This window comes from Silene latifolia, chromosome Y (assembly GCF_048544455.1).
Source record: "Silene latifolia isolate original U9 population chromosome Y, ASM4854445v1, whole genome shotgun sequence".
Taxonomy (NCBI): Eukaryota; Viridiplantae; Streptophyta; class Magnoliopsida; order Caryophyllales; family Caryophyllaceae; genus Silene; species Silene latifolia.
Window position 1 is genome coordinate 235,072,439 of NC_133538.1, and position 20,026 is coordinate 235,092,464.

At 38.7% G+C, this 20,026-nt stretch overlaps 1 long non-coding RNA gene across 1 annotated transcript; it reads left to right on the forward strand.

Moving 5' to 3' along the window:
• The first annotated feature begins 17,682 nt into the window (after positions 1 to 17,682).
• LOC141633239 (uncharacterized) lies at positions 17,683 to 19,587 on the forward strand. Its single transcript, XR_012538040.1, has 3 exons — positions 17,683 to 17,878; positions 18,509 to 18,643; positions 19,236 to 19,587. It is a non-coding gene; the product is annotated as an uncharacterized LOC141633239 (long non-coding RNA).
• The last annotated feature ends 439 nt before the right edge of the window (positions 19,588 to 20,026 follow it).

A 20,026-nucleotide genomic window follows, 5' to 3' on the forward strand; every position in this document is an offset into this window, starting at 1 on the left:
CCCACATTTAATTACTTTTGCATTACTCAACGTACAAACATATCGCTCAACTCATCTCATAAAACATGCTCTATGTCTCAATAAATCATAACGATCTTCCTTTTCTTTTTCCACTATCTATCACAACCACGTATAACTCATTTCCTCCTACCGAACTCATACTCACCACAGGTGCCACTCACTCCACCACAAGATTGGGTAACTTACGCGTCAAGACCAACGTACATGTAAAATAATGCATAAAGAAGCAAAATAACAACTTTGAATTAAATATAATATGCAACGAATTCAAAAGATAAGCATATGACACAAAACAGGGGTCACTAGATCGAGTACAGGACACTCGTTCGAGTAAGTGACTTACTCGATCGAGTAGGTGAAGATCAGAAGCACGTAAAACAAATTACCAGGACTACTCGATCGAGTAACTAACGTACTCGATCGAGTCCCCCCCTACTCGATCGAGTACCAAGGCTACTCGATCGAGTACCTACGCATTTCTCAACACTGTCCAGTTTTCGTAAAACAGTCATAACTCACTCATTTCTTGGTCGTTTTGGGCGTGTGACCTATCGTTAGAATCGCAAAAGGACAAGCTATCACCTCCAATTGGAATCACATTAAAATCATTTATGCATATCAAATTATAACAGTTTAAAAACAACCTCCCTATAATCGAAAACACAACTACTTGATTTTACTTCCCAACAACTTAAACGACAACATGGTAAACAAAAACAACTCGATGCTCATAAAACCAGTATCCCTAACCACATGTTACTAACTTCAAAAGCCAAGCAACAAATAACTCGATGCACATATATCATTCAACTTACCAATCACATATTACCCACATGTTTTTATTATATAACTTTACGTAAACAAAATCACAATAATATGACATCAAGTATCATATTCACATGTTACTAGCATAACAACCCTATAAAATCTCTTTCATCATACAACATGCGTTATAAAAAAAATATCATATTATCATGCAACAATTATCATCTTTTTCCACCAATTATTCATGCTCTTACTCAAACTTTCAGCTATATAAACTCGTACAACACTACCAACAATATATATGTATACATAACTCTATGTATAACTCTAGTCAAACAAATTTTCTTTCCGTATTTCTATAATGCCATATCGTAAAACAACTATCATACTTTCAATCAATAACTTACGAAATCACATCATCACCATCTTTTCTACACATTCCCCATTCTCAACATACGTACATCCACTGATTCATGCCACACATCACTACATAGGTACACAATACACAAGGTAAACACATAACGATCCCGACTCATATCTCATAGTGATCGGTTCAAAATTGTAGGGCGAGTTCGCGACTTTAGGACGTCTCCCAAGTCTTTGCATTAGCTCCTACAACTTTTACCCCGGGTTCATTTTATTTGACTCCCTATGTTTATTGGGTTCATTGGTTACAAGTTTCAGGATTGTCGCTCTGATACCATTTTGTAACACCCCCATACTCCAAGTGCCTTACCAGGACCACCCAGGTAAAAGGATGTTACCATCTCGGTTGCCCGAGGCAATGAATATCATAAGACAATAAAGAAACGTACTTTAAAAGTAATTATAGTTTAAGTGATTACATGTTCAAAACCAAAACTGATAAAAGGAAAAAAAAAAACAAGTTCTCAAAACTATCTACTATCAAAATACTATCAAGTGTCAGACACAGCGGAAGACTTCTAAACTGCAACGTGGTGACTCATCCCAGCTATCCTATACGCATCGTCTCATACCTGTTCAATAACTGCTCACCACCCCCGAATGGATCACAACAGTTTTTAAAACATTTAAACGGGGTTAGTACTAATCACACAATTTATATGATCCAACAACACAACAAACAACATAGCTCAAACAGTCACACACACAATCACACCCACTCCAATCAATCTCCGTCACCGACTGTCCACTGGACAAGCCCTGCCAGTGGGGGACCGCAGCCGTTCCCACCTAAGCCCCGCTCATCATACCGAGCGATAACCCTGTCCCATTAATGTGCACATCCCCTCCCGTGGCGGGTTCCACGGAGGGCGAAACTAGGGCGTGAAGCCACTCCCGCAAGTGACTCCACTCAGCCGAGAACGCATCTCGAGAACCAGAGATAAACAATCACATCCATCAACAACAATCAATCAACAACCGTCACGAAACCAATCAACAAGCACTAATTACAGCACAATCACCACACATTATGTAACTAATACTGAGTAGGGAAACCCTACCTAGAATGCAACACAAACATCAGACGATCTAGCAGTTGTCTTAAAACCTTTCCTCTACGAACCCTTCTCTTATACACATAATCATACAATTATCACCTAATCAACATAACCCTCCCAAAACCCTCAAATCTACCCAATTAGGGTTTTAAACAAACTCAAAGAAACTGTATAAAATTGGTATGTAGATCTTACCCTTGACGCAAGGAACACTATGATGTAAAGAACAAGATGATCCGACACTCCTAGCTTTGGGGATTTGCCAACAACGCGACGAGAGAGAACTACGTAACTCCTTTTTCTTTTGAAGGGTTTAGAAAGGTTAAAAGTGATTAAATAAACTGACGGAAACCTTTTATATCAAACTCGCATTATTAGCAAAACCCTTCAAATCATTCCCCGTAAACCGGCTACTCGATCGAGTAGCTAAGGTACTCGATCGAGTGCCCCCTTACTCGATCGAGTATCTACGTTACTCGATCGAGTACCCAACAGGTCAGAAACTATTTTAAAACGCAACACACCCTTACTCGACAGAGTAAGGCCTACTCGATAGAGTACCCAGAGACTCATAAAACCGTAGTATTACATTTAGAGTAGTTATCATCTCTTCTTTCACGTTGTTAGACACTTACGTCGTAAGTTGACACAAGGTAACATATCACTGCTTAGTACTTTAATGTAGACCGTCTTTCAGAAAACTTATTCGTTTTATAGAGACGACTCACGAGCTTATTTCAAATGTTGCATTGATTGTTTAATCTTGGTGCTTTTCAATTATGTGTTATATCTTACTTTTATATAAATTGACCAAAGACTTACCAACTGCCTTTCCTTTGTGTAGGAAAAATCATATGGATTGTTAGAAAGGATAATGTACACAACATGATCGTATAATTTGCATAAAAGTTGCAGGTTTGTTTATAGAAACAGATTTATTGTACAGATTCAACAATTGTCTTTTGCTAATTGCTGATTTTGCTTAATTTCTACGCACGCCCATGTAGCAAAAGTAGATGTTTGAATTAATTATCGGTTTATTTTCTTCAACTGAATCTGATTGTGGTACATTCATTTGCAGATTATGGTCAAACCCATTGATATCGGAGAGTCAAGATCCTCTCCATTTACTACAAAGAAACGGAGAGTCCATTTCCTACAAAGAAATAGATAGTTGTATTCTGTCAACATCAAACGATTCACGATTTATACAGAGAAATAAAGGGTTAATAGAGTAGAGGGAATAATATTGTTAAATGGGTTTGTGAGAGAAAAGAGAGAGGATCCTAATTGAATATCGGATGCCATCTTGCCATGCCAACTTAAGATATATAGTGGACTCTCAATTAAAAGAAAAAGAGCGCACACCATCTAATCATCTATTATGGGCTTATCGCAAATTTTCATTATTCTGCAACGTTTTAAAACATGATATTACAAGCGGCTTGTGCATCGCACGGGTATTAAATAAATATATATATATATATATATATATATATATATATATATATATATATATATATATATATATATATATATATATATATATATAAAGTAAGAACTTTTAATCGATATTAGAGAATCCAACTTTTTAAAACTACCTAAAGTGAATTGAAATTAATTATTAACTAAGAATATAAAGATACGGTCTAAGAGAATTCAAATAAGAGTTTAAGTGAACTTATAATAAAAGAAGAGTTTTACTATGCTTCAACCAACTCTATAAAGGCATATAAATAGTCCATAATATTCAACAAGTAGATATTAATCTGTTACCCATATTGATTTTTTCACTTTTCTAGCTTATGTTAATTCCATGCAAGATGAATCATATTCGTTGCCTTTGTATTTCCTAAATTAAGTTCCGTTATACTAATGCGTGATACATGTATTTTTATGGAGGGTGTATGTAGCAAATAGCAAAGTGTTAGTCAAATATTCACCAAATATTTGATACAATATCTTTTGTAAATATTATTTTGTCAATATTGTTTTACCTTAGTTAGTTAGGATTCTTGCCTTATATTTAGGATTGTATTTAGCTAACAATATCTTGTACTCTATTATATATATTGATGAATAACAATGAAACCCTCAGGGAATTACGTTATATGACATGGTATCGAGCCTCTGAAGATTTTTCAATCGTCTTCTAGGTCTCTGGTTTCTGTGTTTGCAATTTTTTCGACAATTTGCTTCTTCTCCTTTCTTGCATTTTGTCACCCTGACAAACGACGCTGTCCCTCCTCCTCCTAAATCCGAACTACACCCCGTTTTCACCATCACGAATATCCAAAATAAGGTCTGTGTCCTCGACGGCACGAAAGTCACATATGGATCTTGGGTTCGCCTATTTAAACCGCATGCCCCTGGTCATGACGTGTTGTCCCATATTGACGGCACTGCTGCCCCAGCCGAGACCGCTGCGTCTTACGCTGATTGGTGTAAAGTGGATGCACATGTCCTTCAATGGATATATGGCACGGTCAGCGACGATATTCTGCACCGTATTCTTGAAGATGAATCTACTGCCCGTGAAGCTTGGCTCCACGTCGAAAACATTTTTAACAATAATGAAGGGGCCCACGCCGCTGCTCTTGAGTCCGAGTTTAATAGCCTCAAACTCGCGAATCTGCCGTCTTTGGAGGCATATTGTCAACGACTCAGGGAACTCGCTGGGATGCTTAAGGATGTTGATGCTCCAGTTACCGAACGCCGTCTTGTCATTCAACTGGTTCGTGGTCTACCGGGTGAGTATGATACGGTTGAATCTTACATTAATGAAACTTCACCGAATTTTGAAACTGCTCGTAGTATGCTCGAGCTTGAATTACATCGCAAATCTGGACACGATGAATCGGCTTCTGCCTTGGCCGCACCCGCGGCTGCTTCTCCCGACCCTTGGGTTGACCCGACACCAAAGATCACCACCCCACCTCCCCAACGTCAGTCTCATAATAATAATAACAACAATCGTCAATACCGTCGCAATAATAATAACAACCAAACTAATAAAAATTACAACAATAATAACAGCCAAAACCGACAGCCAGCCACCACATCAACCCCTCCACCACCTGCTTACCCGTGGGGACCACTTCCTAGTTGGCCCACCCCCTGGACCCCACCACCCTGCCCCTTCCCAACCTACCCCGGTCGGACTACACCATGGTCGACCCCACCCCTGCACCAACCTCGCTCCTACGGGCAGTCTTCAAACCGTGGTGGTCAGCCTCGTTCTTTTGGGCAAGCATATGTTATGGATAATTAACCTCCGCAGCCCACTGATTTAAGTCAGGCCTTCCAAGCTTTATCGATGCAAAATGGTACGGACCCATGGTTTATGGATATTGGTGTTTCTTCGCACATTACTTTCGATCCAGGTATGATTACTACTCCCTTTAATACGAGCAAAATTCGTTCTATTTATGTCGGAAACGGCCATAGCATTTCGGTTTCGGGTTCGGGAACTTCATCTATAAATACCCCTGACCGCACCCTCCATTTACGCCAAGTCCTTCATGGCCCTCACATTATTAAAAATTTGATTTCCGTTCGACAGTTTACCAAAGATAATAATGTTAGCGTCGAATTTGATCCTTTTAGCTTTTCTGTGAAGGATATTCCGACTGGGAAAACAATTTTGCGAAGTGATAGTAACGGCGAGCTCTACCCTGTGTCATCTGTCCCCACCACGAGTCCTTCAAAAGATAGTCATACCGCCCTTCTGGTCCATGATCCTGATATTTGGCATTCCCGTCTCGGTCATCCCGGGACTTCTATTTTAAGTTTTTTACATTCTTCCAATCGTATTCGTTGTAATAAACAATCTGGACTTTGCTCTTCGTGTCAAATAAGCAAACATAAGCGTTTACCGTTTCATGAGTCTTTTTCTAGAACTCTTGCTCCATTCGATATTGTGCACAGCGACCTATGGACATTGCCCATTTTGAGCAAACACGGTCACAAATATTATATGGTGATTGATAATTTTTCCCAATTTGTTTGGGTATATCCTTAAAAATACAAGTCACAGGTATATGAAAAATTCATTCAATTTCACACCTTTGTCCATACACAATTTAATGTCGAAATTAAATCTTTTCAATGTGACTTAGGGCGCGAATTCGATAACAACTCGTTTAAAACTTTTGCTCAAAAACGTGGTCTAGTTTTCCGCTGCTCGTGTCCCCAAACCTCTTCCCAAAACGGTAAATCTGAACATATGATTTAACGCTTAACTGATATGACCCATGTCCTTCTTCAACACGGCTCGGTCCCCAAACACTTTTGGGTCGATGCCTTTCACGTCGGCACCCATCTTCACAATATTCTTCCCACTTCTACACTTCAATACAAGACACCTATATCCGTTCTTTATCTCAAACAACCATCTTATGATCACTTACGTGTTTTCGGGTGTGCTTGTTACCCGAATATCTCCGCCACTCGTCCTCACAAACTAGCTCCCAAGTCTCTCAAATGTATCTTCCTCGGGTATCCTCCCAACCAATGAGGCTACCGTTGTCCAGATATTGCCACTGGTAAATTGTACATCTCGTATCATGTTGTCTTCGATGAATCAGTTTTCCCATTTCAGGAATCCTCCCCCCCCACCACAACCCATCGACTCCACCAACCTCACACCACCACTCCTTGCTTCGCTTACCAACCCCGCCACCATTCCCACCCCCACCCCACCTGGTCAGACCCCTCCGACTTCCCTGCCCGATCACCCCCCACCAAACCCGTCACCTCCCAACTCTCCCCAAACCCCCATCTCGCCTACCTCCTCTCCACTCGTGTCCCCTAACTCTCCCGCTCCCCCCCCCCAACACCCACACCTCCTCCACCCCCCACCATCACACCGTAACCCTATACCTACACACACCATGTCCACTCGCGCTATGCATGGCATCTTCAAACCTAAAGCTTTGATTGCCTCACCCTCCCTTTCTCCCTTACCTAAATCCCCTCACATTGCCCTTAAGGACCCGAACTGGAACCGTGCTATGCAAGACAAATTTTCCGCATTACAGTAAAATCATACTTGAGATTTCGTCCCTCGACAATCTGACCCGTCTATTATTCGGTGTATGTGGCTATTCCGACAGAAGTTTAATGTCGATGGCTCCCTCCAGCGTTATAAACCCCGTCTTGTCGTTAATGGTAAGACTCAATAGGTTGGGATTGATTGTGATGAAACATTTAGCCCGGTTGTCAAGCCCACTACCATCCGGACAGTTCTTAGTCTCGTTGTTTCCAAATCTTGGCCAATCCATCAACTCGATGTTAAAAATGCATTCTTACATGGCAACTTGGAGGAAACTGTCTATATGCACCAACCACCCGGGTTTGTTGATCCCTCTGCGCCTCACCATGTGTGCAAACTACGTAAGTCTCTTTATGGTCTCAAGCAAGCGCCCCGTGCTTGGTATGAACGTTTCCCCACATTTCTTTTATCACAAGGGTTCGTTAGCAGTAAATGTGATTCTTCCTTGGTTATTTATAAGTCTCCTACTGCTACGGTTTATTTGCTCTTATATGTTGATGATATTGTTATAACGGCCTCTCGCCCTGCTCTTCTACGTTCCCTCATTACCCGTCTCTCACGTGAATTTGCCATGACTGATCTTGGTCCTCTCCGACATTTTCTGGGCATTGTGGTTACACGTACCTGACAAGGTTTATTTCTATCCCAGCAACAATATGCCTTGCACATCATTAGCCTTTTTCAAATGACTTCATGCAAACCATGTACCACACCAGTAGAACCGAGTTCCAAACTTAGTGTTGATGCTGGTCCAAAGGTTGAGGATCTTGTTCTCTATCGTAGCTTGGCAGGTGCTGTAACACCCCCATACTCCGAGTGCCTTACCAGGACCACTCAGGTATGAAGACATCACCATCTCGGTTGCCCGAGGTATGATAATCAAATAGACAAAACAGAAACAACATTTATTATAAGTAATTTAATGAATAAGTACAATCCTCGAAACCAAATCGAAAGCACAATACATTATTCCAAACTATCTTTCTCAATCGAAATGTAAATAAAACTAAACTACAAATGAAGACTCTATCGTCATGTCGTGGCCGTCCCAGCTATACCGGTATCATCTCTATACCTGTTCAATATCTGCTCACCATCCTCGAATGGATCACCGCAGGTTTTACAAAACAACACCGGGGTCAGTACTAATCACACAATCAATAGAGATAACCACAATAAGACAAACAGACAGCTGAACTGTCACACACACACATACATCACCAACTCCCATCATCTCAATACTGACTGTCCACTGGACCAGCCCTGCCAGTGGGGGACCGCAGCCGTTCCCACCTAAGCCCCGCTCATCGTACGAGCGATAACCCTGTCCATTAATGTGCACATCCCCTTTCGTGGCGGGTTCCACGAAGGGCGAAACTAGGGCGTGAGATCACTCCCGCAAGTGACCCCACTCAGCCGAGAACGCATCTCGAGAACCATCACAACCAATCGCAATCACAATCACAATCACAATCACAATCAAACAGCTAACTACAGCACATCACCAATATCCCATTATGGGACTAATACCGAGTAGGAAATCCTACCTGGAAAGCAAATACGCAGACGATCTAAACAATTTGTCTCAAAACGGCTCCTCTACGAATTCTCCTCCTATCATACATAACACATAAAGACTACTATTCAATTCCTACTCATAAAATCCCCAAACCCTAAATTAGGGTTTGACCAAAACTAGCAAAACATTATAAAAATTATGCTAGAAGCTTACCCTCGACGCAAGGAATTCAACAACACGAAAAACAACGAGAATCGACCGTCTCGAACTCCGGAATCGTCAAGAACGCGATTAGGAAGAAGACAAGTTGCTTTCTCTCTTAAACAGGTTTTAGGTTTTGTAAAAAGTGATTTAGAACAAAGACGAATTGGTTTAAATACCTTAATCGCGTAATTAACAAAACCCGAGAAAACTCCCCCGTAAACCGGGGACACTCGATCGAGTACCCAAGGTACTCGATCGAGTACCTACTCGATCGAGTGCCCCAAATACTCGATCGAGTGCCCAACAGTCGAAACTATTTATCTTCGCAACTTGCCCTTACTCGACAGAGTAAGGGCTACTCGATAGAGTACCCCCAAGACATATAAATACGGAGTATTACAGTCTTCCCTCCTTAAAAAGAACTCCGTCCCCGAAGTTCAACCCATACATAAAAACAAACATGCTAACTCGATCAAGACACAACAACGTAACTAAGAACTCAAAACAAAACTCCAACCCAAACATGAACTCGTAACACCAACTCCACTAACTATTCCTACCTCCACAACATGGCTCACGATATCGTATCAACTCCACATATATATATCTCTCACGACACCAACTCCATACATAACCAACTACCATCCTCTAATGCCGCTAGCTCCATAATATCATCCACTATCAAATCCAAAATCAAGACACTCATAGACATCAAACGGGATGTTACATTCTACCACCCTTAAAAGGAACTTCGTCCTCGAAGTTCACTCACACTCATAATCTCATCATCCAATCACAACACTATCGAAGTATTCTCGCATTCCTAACATCAAACTACTACAAGCACGTCCGTGACCTTTAACACTATCAACCACAACATATACAAATCCATATCTTATGCTACACCAACACTCTACTTTCAAATATACTACCATATGCACACCCATCAAAATCTCTTTTATCACATCCTACTCCTCTTAAGATAAATGTTACGTCCTCGTAACTCACTAATACTAAATACTAGATACATCTCATTACTCTCTTTACCACCACATGTGTAAGATAACCGCTTATAATCTAAACACTCGCTATGCATATATCCAAGGCTCTCTTACTTAAACATTCCTCATACCTCAACTCATTCGTCACACCATCTAACCTATACCTCAAAACTCGTAGCAAAATCACCATACTAACTCTCCATTATTTCTGCAAAACAACATACCTCTCTATGTAAGGCACTTATCTCCCAGAAGCATAACTCACGATCCACACTCGTTATGTACACGCACACTAGATCATCAAGTTCTTTCTTTCATTACCGCAAAACTCATACACAACTTAACATGACACTAATTCCCAATACCCTACACTCACTGTCTCAACAAAAGATTATGAACCACCTGCATCTTTCGGGTCATTACCACACATGTTCTACGACTCACTTGCCATTACCATGTCTACTAAAGCCTTATCTAGAACAAGATCAAAATTACATCAGTAATAACCTCTCACAACCGTGTCCCATCAATAGAACATCACTATACCATGACAACAACGAAAACATATTCAACTCTATTTCATATCATACTCTACCTCATTCTTAACTTAACCTGGTAAAGAAAACATCAATAAGCAAGACAACTGTCTACATGTTCAACCAAAACTCACAAAGAACAACAAAGAAACAAAACAACAATCTATGTATAATCGTATGCACTTTCGAAAACTCGTATCATAATCATCCCGCCTACTCCACCACAACCGGTGACGGCATCACAACACCGCCACCAACAACCACACCACAATGCGAAAATACCCGCATCACAATACTAAATACCGTGCCCGGATCACCACCCGAAGCACCACAACCACACCGATAGACATCACAACCGCATACAATTCCCATAAACACCGACTCAAAGATAACTTCTCGCACAAGAAAAACTTACTCAAATCCACTTTATTAAGTCACCACGCAACATATTATATGGATACACAGATAAGCATCTCATGAACATCATTTCTACCATTTCATGGAATACACATGTGTTATTAATACACATAAAATTATAACTAGCCATGTCAATTAATCAAATTATTACCCTTTTGGATATCATTCAATTAAATTACCGTGTCCAACATATATATTACAGAACATTCATAAAACAACTTTATAATTATCACACCATACCACTTCTTGTGAGGTCAGAACCTCACACAAACATTTACACATATCATAGACCCGTAATCACAACCAACTAGTCAATCCCGACCACGTAAGTTACCACTGATAAAGGTTACCTGTCAGCCCGAGTTTAACTCATATGCCCCTCATAACATATTCCCCCATTCGCACAACCATCACTTCCTGCCAAATATAACCATACCTTTACTATTCAACTATTAGCATCCGCCTCGTCTAACCACATCTTATACTCTCTCACAATCATACACAACAATCGTGTCCCTACCAAATCCACCTCTTTAGAATTGCTACCTTTCTAATATACCATCACTCTTAACCACTAGTGACAACACCACAAACGATAACACTACCACTGTCCGAACATCAAACCTCTTACACTTATCTCTAAACATCACGATTTCTTTCCTATCTTTGGTTGACATCCCAAATAACAAACATCGAATCCATCAACAAAATTACCTCAATATTCTTCCCAATACTATCCTTAATTGTATCATCATCTAACTCTCCGCCAAAATCTCGTATCGTGCAAATATTCTACCAACTTCTTACTTTCCTTAATTCCTCGAAACTCATTACTAATCATGTTGTCCCAAAACTCCTCTATAACCATTAACTAACATCCTCGTGACGCTATCACACATTTCAATGATTCCTTACCTTTATATCACATGACTCCGGTGAATATTTTCCTCAGCTTACTTTTATCCTTATTTTCTTTTTACACTCAATAATACCAATTAATAGTTCAACTCCTTATTCCTTCTAGCTAACTCTTTAGAAATCCATTCGTTCTCACCGCTCCAAAACTCACATCTAATTATTTCATATCGATATCATCTCACTCTTTCTTACCACAAATATTCTCTTATTATGTCATCAATCACCCTTGCCACTAATCCATCCATAAAATCAACGTTCTTGTTCAACAATTGCATCTTCCTTCTTACATCTCTAGAAATCAAAATTCCTTTCATACCGCTAATTGCCCAAGGAAAACCCACAATAGTTTCATCTCTTAAAAAGCCAAATCTCCACCCCGCGACATGTCTCCACAAAGTTCACTATATACCACTCTTCTCAACCCCTTTAAAACGAACTTTCATTATGTATATTCTTAACCCACACGGCTCTTAACTACCTCCCTCCCTAATTCTTTACACATCTCCAGTTGTCACTATCCATATCCTTACTCTCAATCCTTTCATTCTCACGTTCCTTAGACTCACATCATCCTTTGCCCACATTCACTTACTTTTATGTTACTCAACATACAAACATATCACTCATCTCATCTCACAAAACATGCTCTATGTCTCTATACACCATACCAATCTTCCTTTTCTTTTTCCACTATCTATCACAACACATATAACTCATGTCCTCCCACCGAACTCATACTCACCACAAAGCCACTCACTACACCACAAGATTGGGTAACTTACGCGTCAAGACCAATATACATGTAAAACAATGCATAAAAGAGCAAAATAATAACTTTGAATTAAACATAATATGCAACGAATTCAAAAGATAAGCATATTACCCAAAACAGGGGTCACTAGATCGAGTACTAGCCACTCGATCGAGTAAGGGACTTACTCGATCGAGTAGGTCAAGATCAAAAGCACGTAAAACAAATCACCAGGGCTACTCGATCGAGTAACTGAGGTACTCGATCGAGTTCCCCATACTCGATCGAGTACCAAGGATACTCGATCGAGTACCTAATTCTCAAGACTTTGTCCCGTTTTCAGAAAACAGTCATAACTCACTCATTACTTGGTCAATTTGGGCGTGTGACCTATCGTTAGAATCGTAAAAGGACAAGCTATCATCTCCAATTGGAATCACATCAAAATCATTTATGCATCTCAAGTTATAACAGTTTAAAGACAACCTCTTTATAAACGAAAAACACAACTATTGATTTTTACTTCCCAAACGACTTAAACAACAACCAAGCAAACAAAACCAGTCCAAAACTCATAAAACCAGTATTCGTAATCATACGTTACTATTTTCAAAAATCAAGCAACAACATTCATCATGCACATAGGTTATTTAACTTGTCAATCACGATTTACCCACATAAACATGCTCCACCCATGAATTTCATATTCTTATGCAATTACTTACTTAATCTCTTCCAACTAATTCATCAATTACAGCTACACACTTCTTACAACATATACCCATGAACAATCGTGGACAAGTACATAAACTTATCATACAACTCTATGCAGACAAAATATACGTGTACAACACAACATTTCTATTCGCATGTTATTATTATGTCACATTATGAATCATCCATCATGTTTCTCATTCCAACCACAGTTCTATATATTTCATCAACAAGTTTCCTCATATCACCATTTTCTTTCACATGCTCAACTTTCTACTTCAACATCCAACAATTAACACATTCCATCACATTCATAAACCAGTTAACCAAACACACATACGACTCGACAAACACTTTCCCATGTGACCGGTTCAAAGTTGTAGGCGACGACCTTGCGCTTTAGGACGTCTCCCAAGCCTTTGCACTAGCTCCTACAACTTTTACCCCGGGTTCATTTTAATTGACTCCCTATGTTCATTAAGTTCATTGGTTACAGGTTTCAGGATCGTCGCTCTGATACCATTTGTAACACCCCCATACTCCGAGTGCCTTACCAGGACCACTCAGGTATGAAGACATCACCATCTCGGTTGCCCGAGGTATGATAATCAAATAGACAAAACAGAAACAACATTTATTATAAGTAATTTAATGAATAAGTACAATCCTCGAAACCAAACTGAAAGCACAATACATTATTCCAAACTATCTGTTCTCAACTGAAATGTAAATAAAACTAAACTACAAATGGAAGACTCTATCGTCATGTCGTGGCCATCCCAATATCCCAAGATATCATCTCTATACCTGTTCAATATCTGCTCACCATCCCCGAATGGATCACCGCAGGTTTTACAAAACAACACCGGGGTCAGTACTAATCACACAATCAATAGAGATAACCACAATAAGACAAACAGACAGCTGAACTGTCACACACACACATACATCACCAACTCCCATCATCTCAATCTTGACCGATCCATTTGGACCCATACCCCGATGGGGGACCGCAGCCGTTCCCACCTAAGCCCCGCTCATCGTACGAGCGATAACCCTGTCCATTAATGTGCACATCCCCTTTCGTGGCGGGTTCCACGAAGGGCGAAACTAGGGCGTGAGATCACTCCCGCAAGTGACCCCACTCAGCCGAGAACGCATCTCGAGAACCATCACAACCAATCGCAATCACAATCACAATCACAATCACAATCAAACAGCTAACTACAGCACATCACCAATATCCCATTATGGGACTAATACCGAGTAGGAAATCCTACCTGGAAAGCAAATACGCAGACGATCTAAACAGCTGTCTCAAAACGGCTCCTCTACGAATTCTCCTCCTATCATACATAACACATAAAGACTACTATTCAATTCCTACTCATAAAATCCCCAAACCCTAAATTAGGGTTTGACCAAAACTAGCAAAACATTATAAAAATTATGCTAGAAGCTTACCCTCGACGCAAGGAATTCAACAACACGAAAAACAACGAGAATCGACCGTCGAACTCCGGAATCGTCAAGAACGCGATTAGGAAGAAGACAAGTTGCTTTCTCTCTTAAACAGGTTTTAGGTTTTGTAAAAAGTGATTTAGAACAAAGACGAATTGGTTTAAATACCTTAATCGCGTAATTAACAAAACCCGAGAAAACTCCCCCGTAAAACCGGACACTCGATCGAGTACCCAAGGTACTCGATCGAGTACCCTACTCGATCGAGTGCCCCACTACTCGATCGAGTGCCCAACAGTCGAAACTATTTATCTTCGCAACTTGCCCTTACTCGACAGTAAGGGGGCTACTCGATAGAGTACCCCCAAGACATATAAATACGGAGTATTACAGTCTTCCCTCCTTAAAAAAGAACTCCGTCCCCGAAGTTCAACCCATACATAAAAACAAACATGCTAACTCGATCAAGACACAACAACGTAACTAAGAACTCGAAACAAAACTCCAACCCAAACATGAACTCGTAACACCAACTCCACTAACTATTCCTACCTCCACAACATGGCTCACGATATCGTATCAACTCCACATATATATATCTCTCACGACACCAACTCCATACATAACCAACTACCATCCTCTAACGCTGCTAGCTCCATAATATCATCCACTATCAAATCCAAAATCAAGACACTCATAGACATCAAACGGGATGTTACAGGTGCTCTCCAATATCTCACTATCACCCATCTCGATATCTCTTATGCCGTTCAACAGGTATGCCTGTTCATGCATGACCCGCGCACTTCTCACTTTCAATTCTTAAAACGAATCATTCGGTACCTTCAAGGCACCCCTAATCACGGCCTTACCATCCGCCCAACTCGTACTCTTGCCCTTACTGCTTACTCTGATGCCGATTGGGCCGGGTGTCCTTATTCTCATCGTTCCTCTTCCGGATACTATGTTTGTCTGAGTGATAATCTGGTTTCCTGGTCGTCTAAACGACAAGCTATTGTCTCTAAGTCTAGTGTTGAGGCCGAATATCGCGGTGTTGCTAACGCTGTCGCAGAGACTAGTTGGTTGCGTAATCTTCTTCTTGAACTACACGTCCCTCTCAGGCGATCCACCATTGTTTTTTGCGACAATATTTCCGCGGTCTATTTATCTGGTAATCCAGTCCAACATCAACGAACTAAACATGTCGATATTGATATACATTTTGTATGTGACAAGGTTCGTATTGGTGAAGTTCGTGTTCTTCATGTCCCCTCCGAATATCAATATGCAGATATCTTTACCAAAGTCCTTCCTCGTTATCTATTTGACCGGTTTTGAGCCAGTTTGAGTGTTCGTGCTTCTCCCGCTCCAACTGCGGGGGCGTGTTAGTTAAATATTCACCAAATATTTGATACAATATCTTTTGTAAATATTATTCTGTCAATATTGTTTTACCTTAGTTAGCTAGGATTCTTGCCTTATATTTAGGATTGTATTTAGCTAACAATATCTTGTACTCTATTATATATATTGATGAATAACAATGAAACCCTCAAGGAATTACGTTATATGACACAAAGGCTCATAAATAAAAGTCATAAAAGGTCATATTTTTTCCATTGTAATAATTTGGACTATGAACAAGTTTTCCGTTGTTTAGCCGATTCGTTGGTAAGACTTTTTCTTACTCTTTACTTTATCTTTTTTATGTATATTTAACTTTTTTTCTTAATAAATAATTAAGCTTGGATAAGATAATTCAATACACCACCTCTGATAAATAATTAAGCTCGGATAGGATAATGCAACAACTCCAATAATCTTTGTAAACCTGGCTTAAGGTTTCAAATCCTTCAATAAATACTTTTACTCTGTACGACACGACGAAATATCTTTTGAAATTTCAATTCGTCTCACTTAAGAAGGACTCATCCGGCTTAAGGTTAATACGAGTCAAATAACATCCTACTTGTATAGAGAATACAAGATTTTTTTTTTCCTAATATCTAGGTATGTATTAAGTTTTTTTTTTATCTATACTATTTCACTTGTCTTAAGTTTAAGGCCGATACTCCCGTCTTATACAATAACATGTGTTGAAATTCTTATTGATTAACATATTAAAGAGTTTCCTCAGAATTGTACTGTTGGGGGAAGTAATCTAGAACCACTACTCCGAAACTTTATCTTACGCTTATTGCTTAACATGAGATAATACAAGTATACAACCACTTATTCGTAAATTATTATTTTATGCTTTTATTGGGAAGTAATCTATAACCACTACTGTACGATTATACGAGGATAAATTCACTAACAATGAGTTTTAATGTCAATAGGATACCAAAATACATTATCTACTACGTATGTAAAATCATATACTAATAATGAAAATAATGTTCCTCTTACAACGACATATGGAGTAGAAGTTAAAAAGGTTATTTTAGTAGGGATATTTGGTTTTTAACAATAAAACGTAAAACGATTTATAGAAAAAAATTGTATTTTCTTAATTCTTAGTAAGCGAACAGCTTATATTTTTTTCTGGGTGTAAGCATAAGGTTGCATTGGTTATGTCATGAGTTAGTAGATTATATATCCAGTGGTATAGTATTATTATACAACTAAGGGTAATTTAGTCAATTTCTCCCTATTTTTTATTTCCCTAATTTTGTTTCCCTAATTCCAATATTCAGTAACTCATTATTCAACATAGTCAAGAATTTTCTCCCCCTATCTCTCTTTTTCTCCCAATTTCTCTAACCGATTAACAATTTTGCAGTTACTCAATTTGCTACTCCTTCAATATTATTTTTTCATCTTCAGTAAACCACAATCTGTAATTAGAATCAAAATTCTATATCAGAATTACAATCTATGGATGATGAAGCTTCTACGGCGAATGTTACAAATTTATCATCAGCAATGGGCGATGGAGTTTCTAAGGGAATTGGGACGTCAATCGAAATTGTTGTATTTAATCCAGTATCAATGAGTTTGGAAAGATAACCAGATGAAAAATCTACTTGTCAAGGTAATTATCGTTAATTTTATGTATTACATGACTACATCACTGTATTCGTACTGGAGCATATAATTTTCGTCTTTAAAGTCATCAACTTTGGCAATGTTTTGTAATATAAGATATGTTTTTCGTCTATGTTACAAGGGTTGCTGTTTTATGCCTTTGAATATATGTGACTCGATAAGTCTGTTGAATAGCTCGTAAAGTTTATGAGTTTTGCTCCATTTCTTTGTTTAACAGTGAAATTCAATTTTGCTCGGAAAATTTTAACGACAGCTCAATAAGTTAGTAGGTGTGCTCTGATTGTTTGATATACAGGTTCATTTTACGTTTGCTCGGTAAAGTTAGACGAAAGCTCAATAAGTTACTAGTTGTGCTCTTGTTTTTTTTTGATATACATGACGATTTTATTGTTGCTCGGAAAATATACATGATAGCTCGATAAGTTACTAGTTGTGCTCCTTTTTTTTATATACATGACGATTTTCCTTTGCTCGGAAAAATTACACAATAACAAAGTGGGTTATTGCAAATGGCTTCATAGTGTCTGCATCGTACTTTGACTTAGATATAGTCATTCTCATTGTTTTTGCATCTTGTATCCTCAAGAATCAGTTGTAGACGAATCTTTTTTGGTAGCTGAAACAATAGATTTATCATCACCTATGGTCGGCGACACTTCTAAGGGAGTTGATAATTCAATGGAAATCGTATTATTGGAGTCAATATCAACGGATCCGGAGAAACAACATGAAGTTATAGCTCCTCATAAAGGTAATAATCAATAAATTGTTTGTTTGCTCAATATTTGTATTGAACAGCCCAATAAGGTATTTGTGTTGCTCGAATTGTTTTGCGTACAAATATTTATTTTTAAAATATTTATTTTTAACTTTGTTGGGATAATTTAAATAGTAGTTCATTAAATCATTATTTGTTAGTATCGTAAATAGACGATGACCGGTAATTTTATCGAAATGTAATACGTTGTTTTGCTCAGTAGTTTTATTGAACAGCTCAATAAGTTATTTGTTTTGCTCGAATTGTTTTGCGTACAACTTTTTATTTTGAACAGTGCTCGGAAAATATAAATGATAGGTCATTAAATAATAATTTGTTAGTATCATAAACAGACGATGAACGGTAATTTTATCAAAATGCAATATGTTGTTTTGCTCAATACTTTTATTGAACTACTCAATAAGTTATTTGTCTTGCTTGAATTGTTTTGCGTACAACTATTTATTTTTAAAATTGCTCGAAAATTTTAAATGATAGCTCATTAAATCATAATTTGTTAGTATCGTAAATAGATGATGAACGGTAATTTTATTAAAATGTAATGTGTTGGTGATTTTTTTTCCAGGTGCCAACGGTTCTTTTTCTTATGTTGAAGCTGAACAATCGGAACTGATTGGGCGTACATTTGATTCAGGGGATGATGCTTATGAAGCTTATTGTAGATATTCGTTTGTTAAGTGTTTTGGTGTAAGACATTCTACTATAAGGAGATCTAGCAAAGGTGATGTTATTGGGAAAGAGTTTTGTTGTTGCAAACAGGGTACTAAGGCTGATAAGAGAGTTGTGGGTAAAAAATTTACAAAGTTGGATCGGAGGACTAATTGTAAGGCTATGGTGTACTTTAAAATTATTGATGGTAAATATGAGTGTACGCGACATGATATGATTCATAATCATGAGTTTTGTCATCCTAATGAAGTTCATCATTTGAGATGTCATAGGAAGGTCGATCCAAGTACAGTTAAATACCTTTTGCATTTGCAAAAGAGCGGTATTCGTTTAGCCAATGGGATTAGGTCGTTATCAAATCACGCTGAGGTTCCTGCTATTATGGGTTTTGAGTACGGAGATGCTGCTGTTGCTGTTAAAAAGGCGAAGAATAAGAAGTTCGATAGTACAGACTGTCACGCTCTTATGAAATTTTGAAACAGAGGGCGGCAAGTGAGGAAGATTTTTACTATGATTTTGAGTTGGACGAAGATAATTCTTTGGTAAGTGTATATTTTCGGGACAAAATAATGAGGAAGGATTTTGAAGCCTTTTATGAGGTTATCGGAAATGATGGAACGTATTGTACTAACAAGTATGATATGATTTGTGCACCATTTGTTGGAGTGAACAATCATACTCGAATTT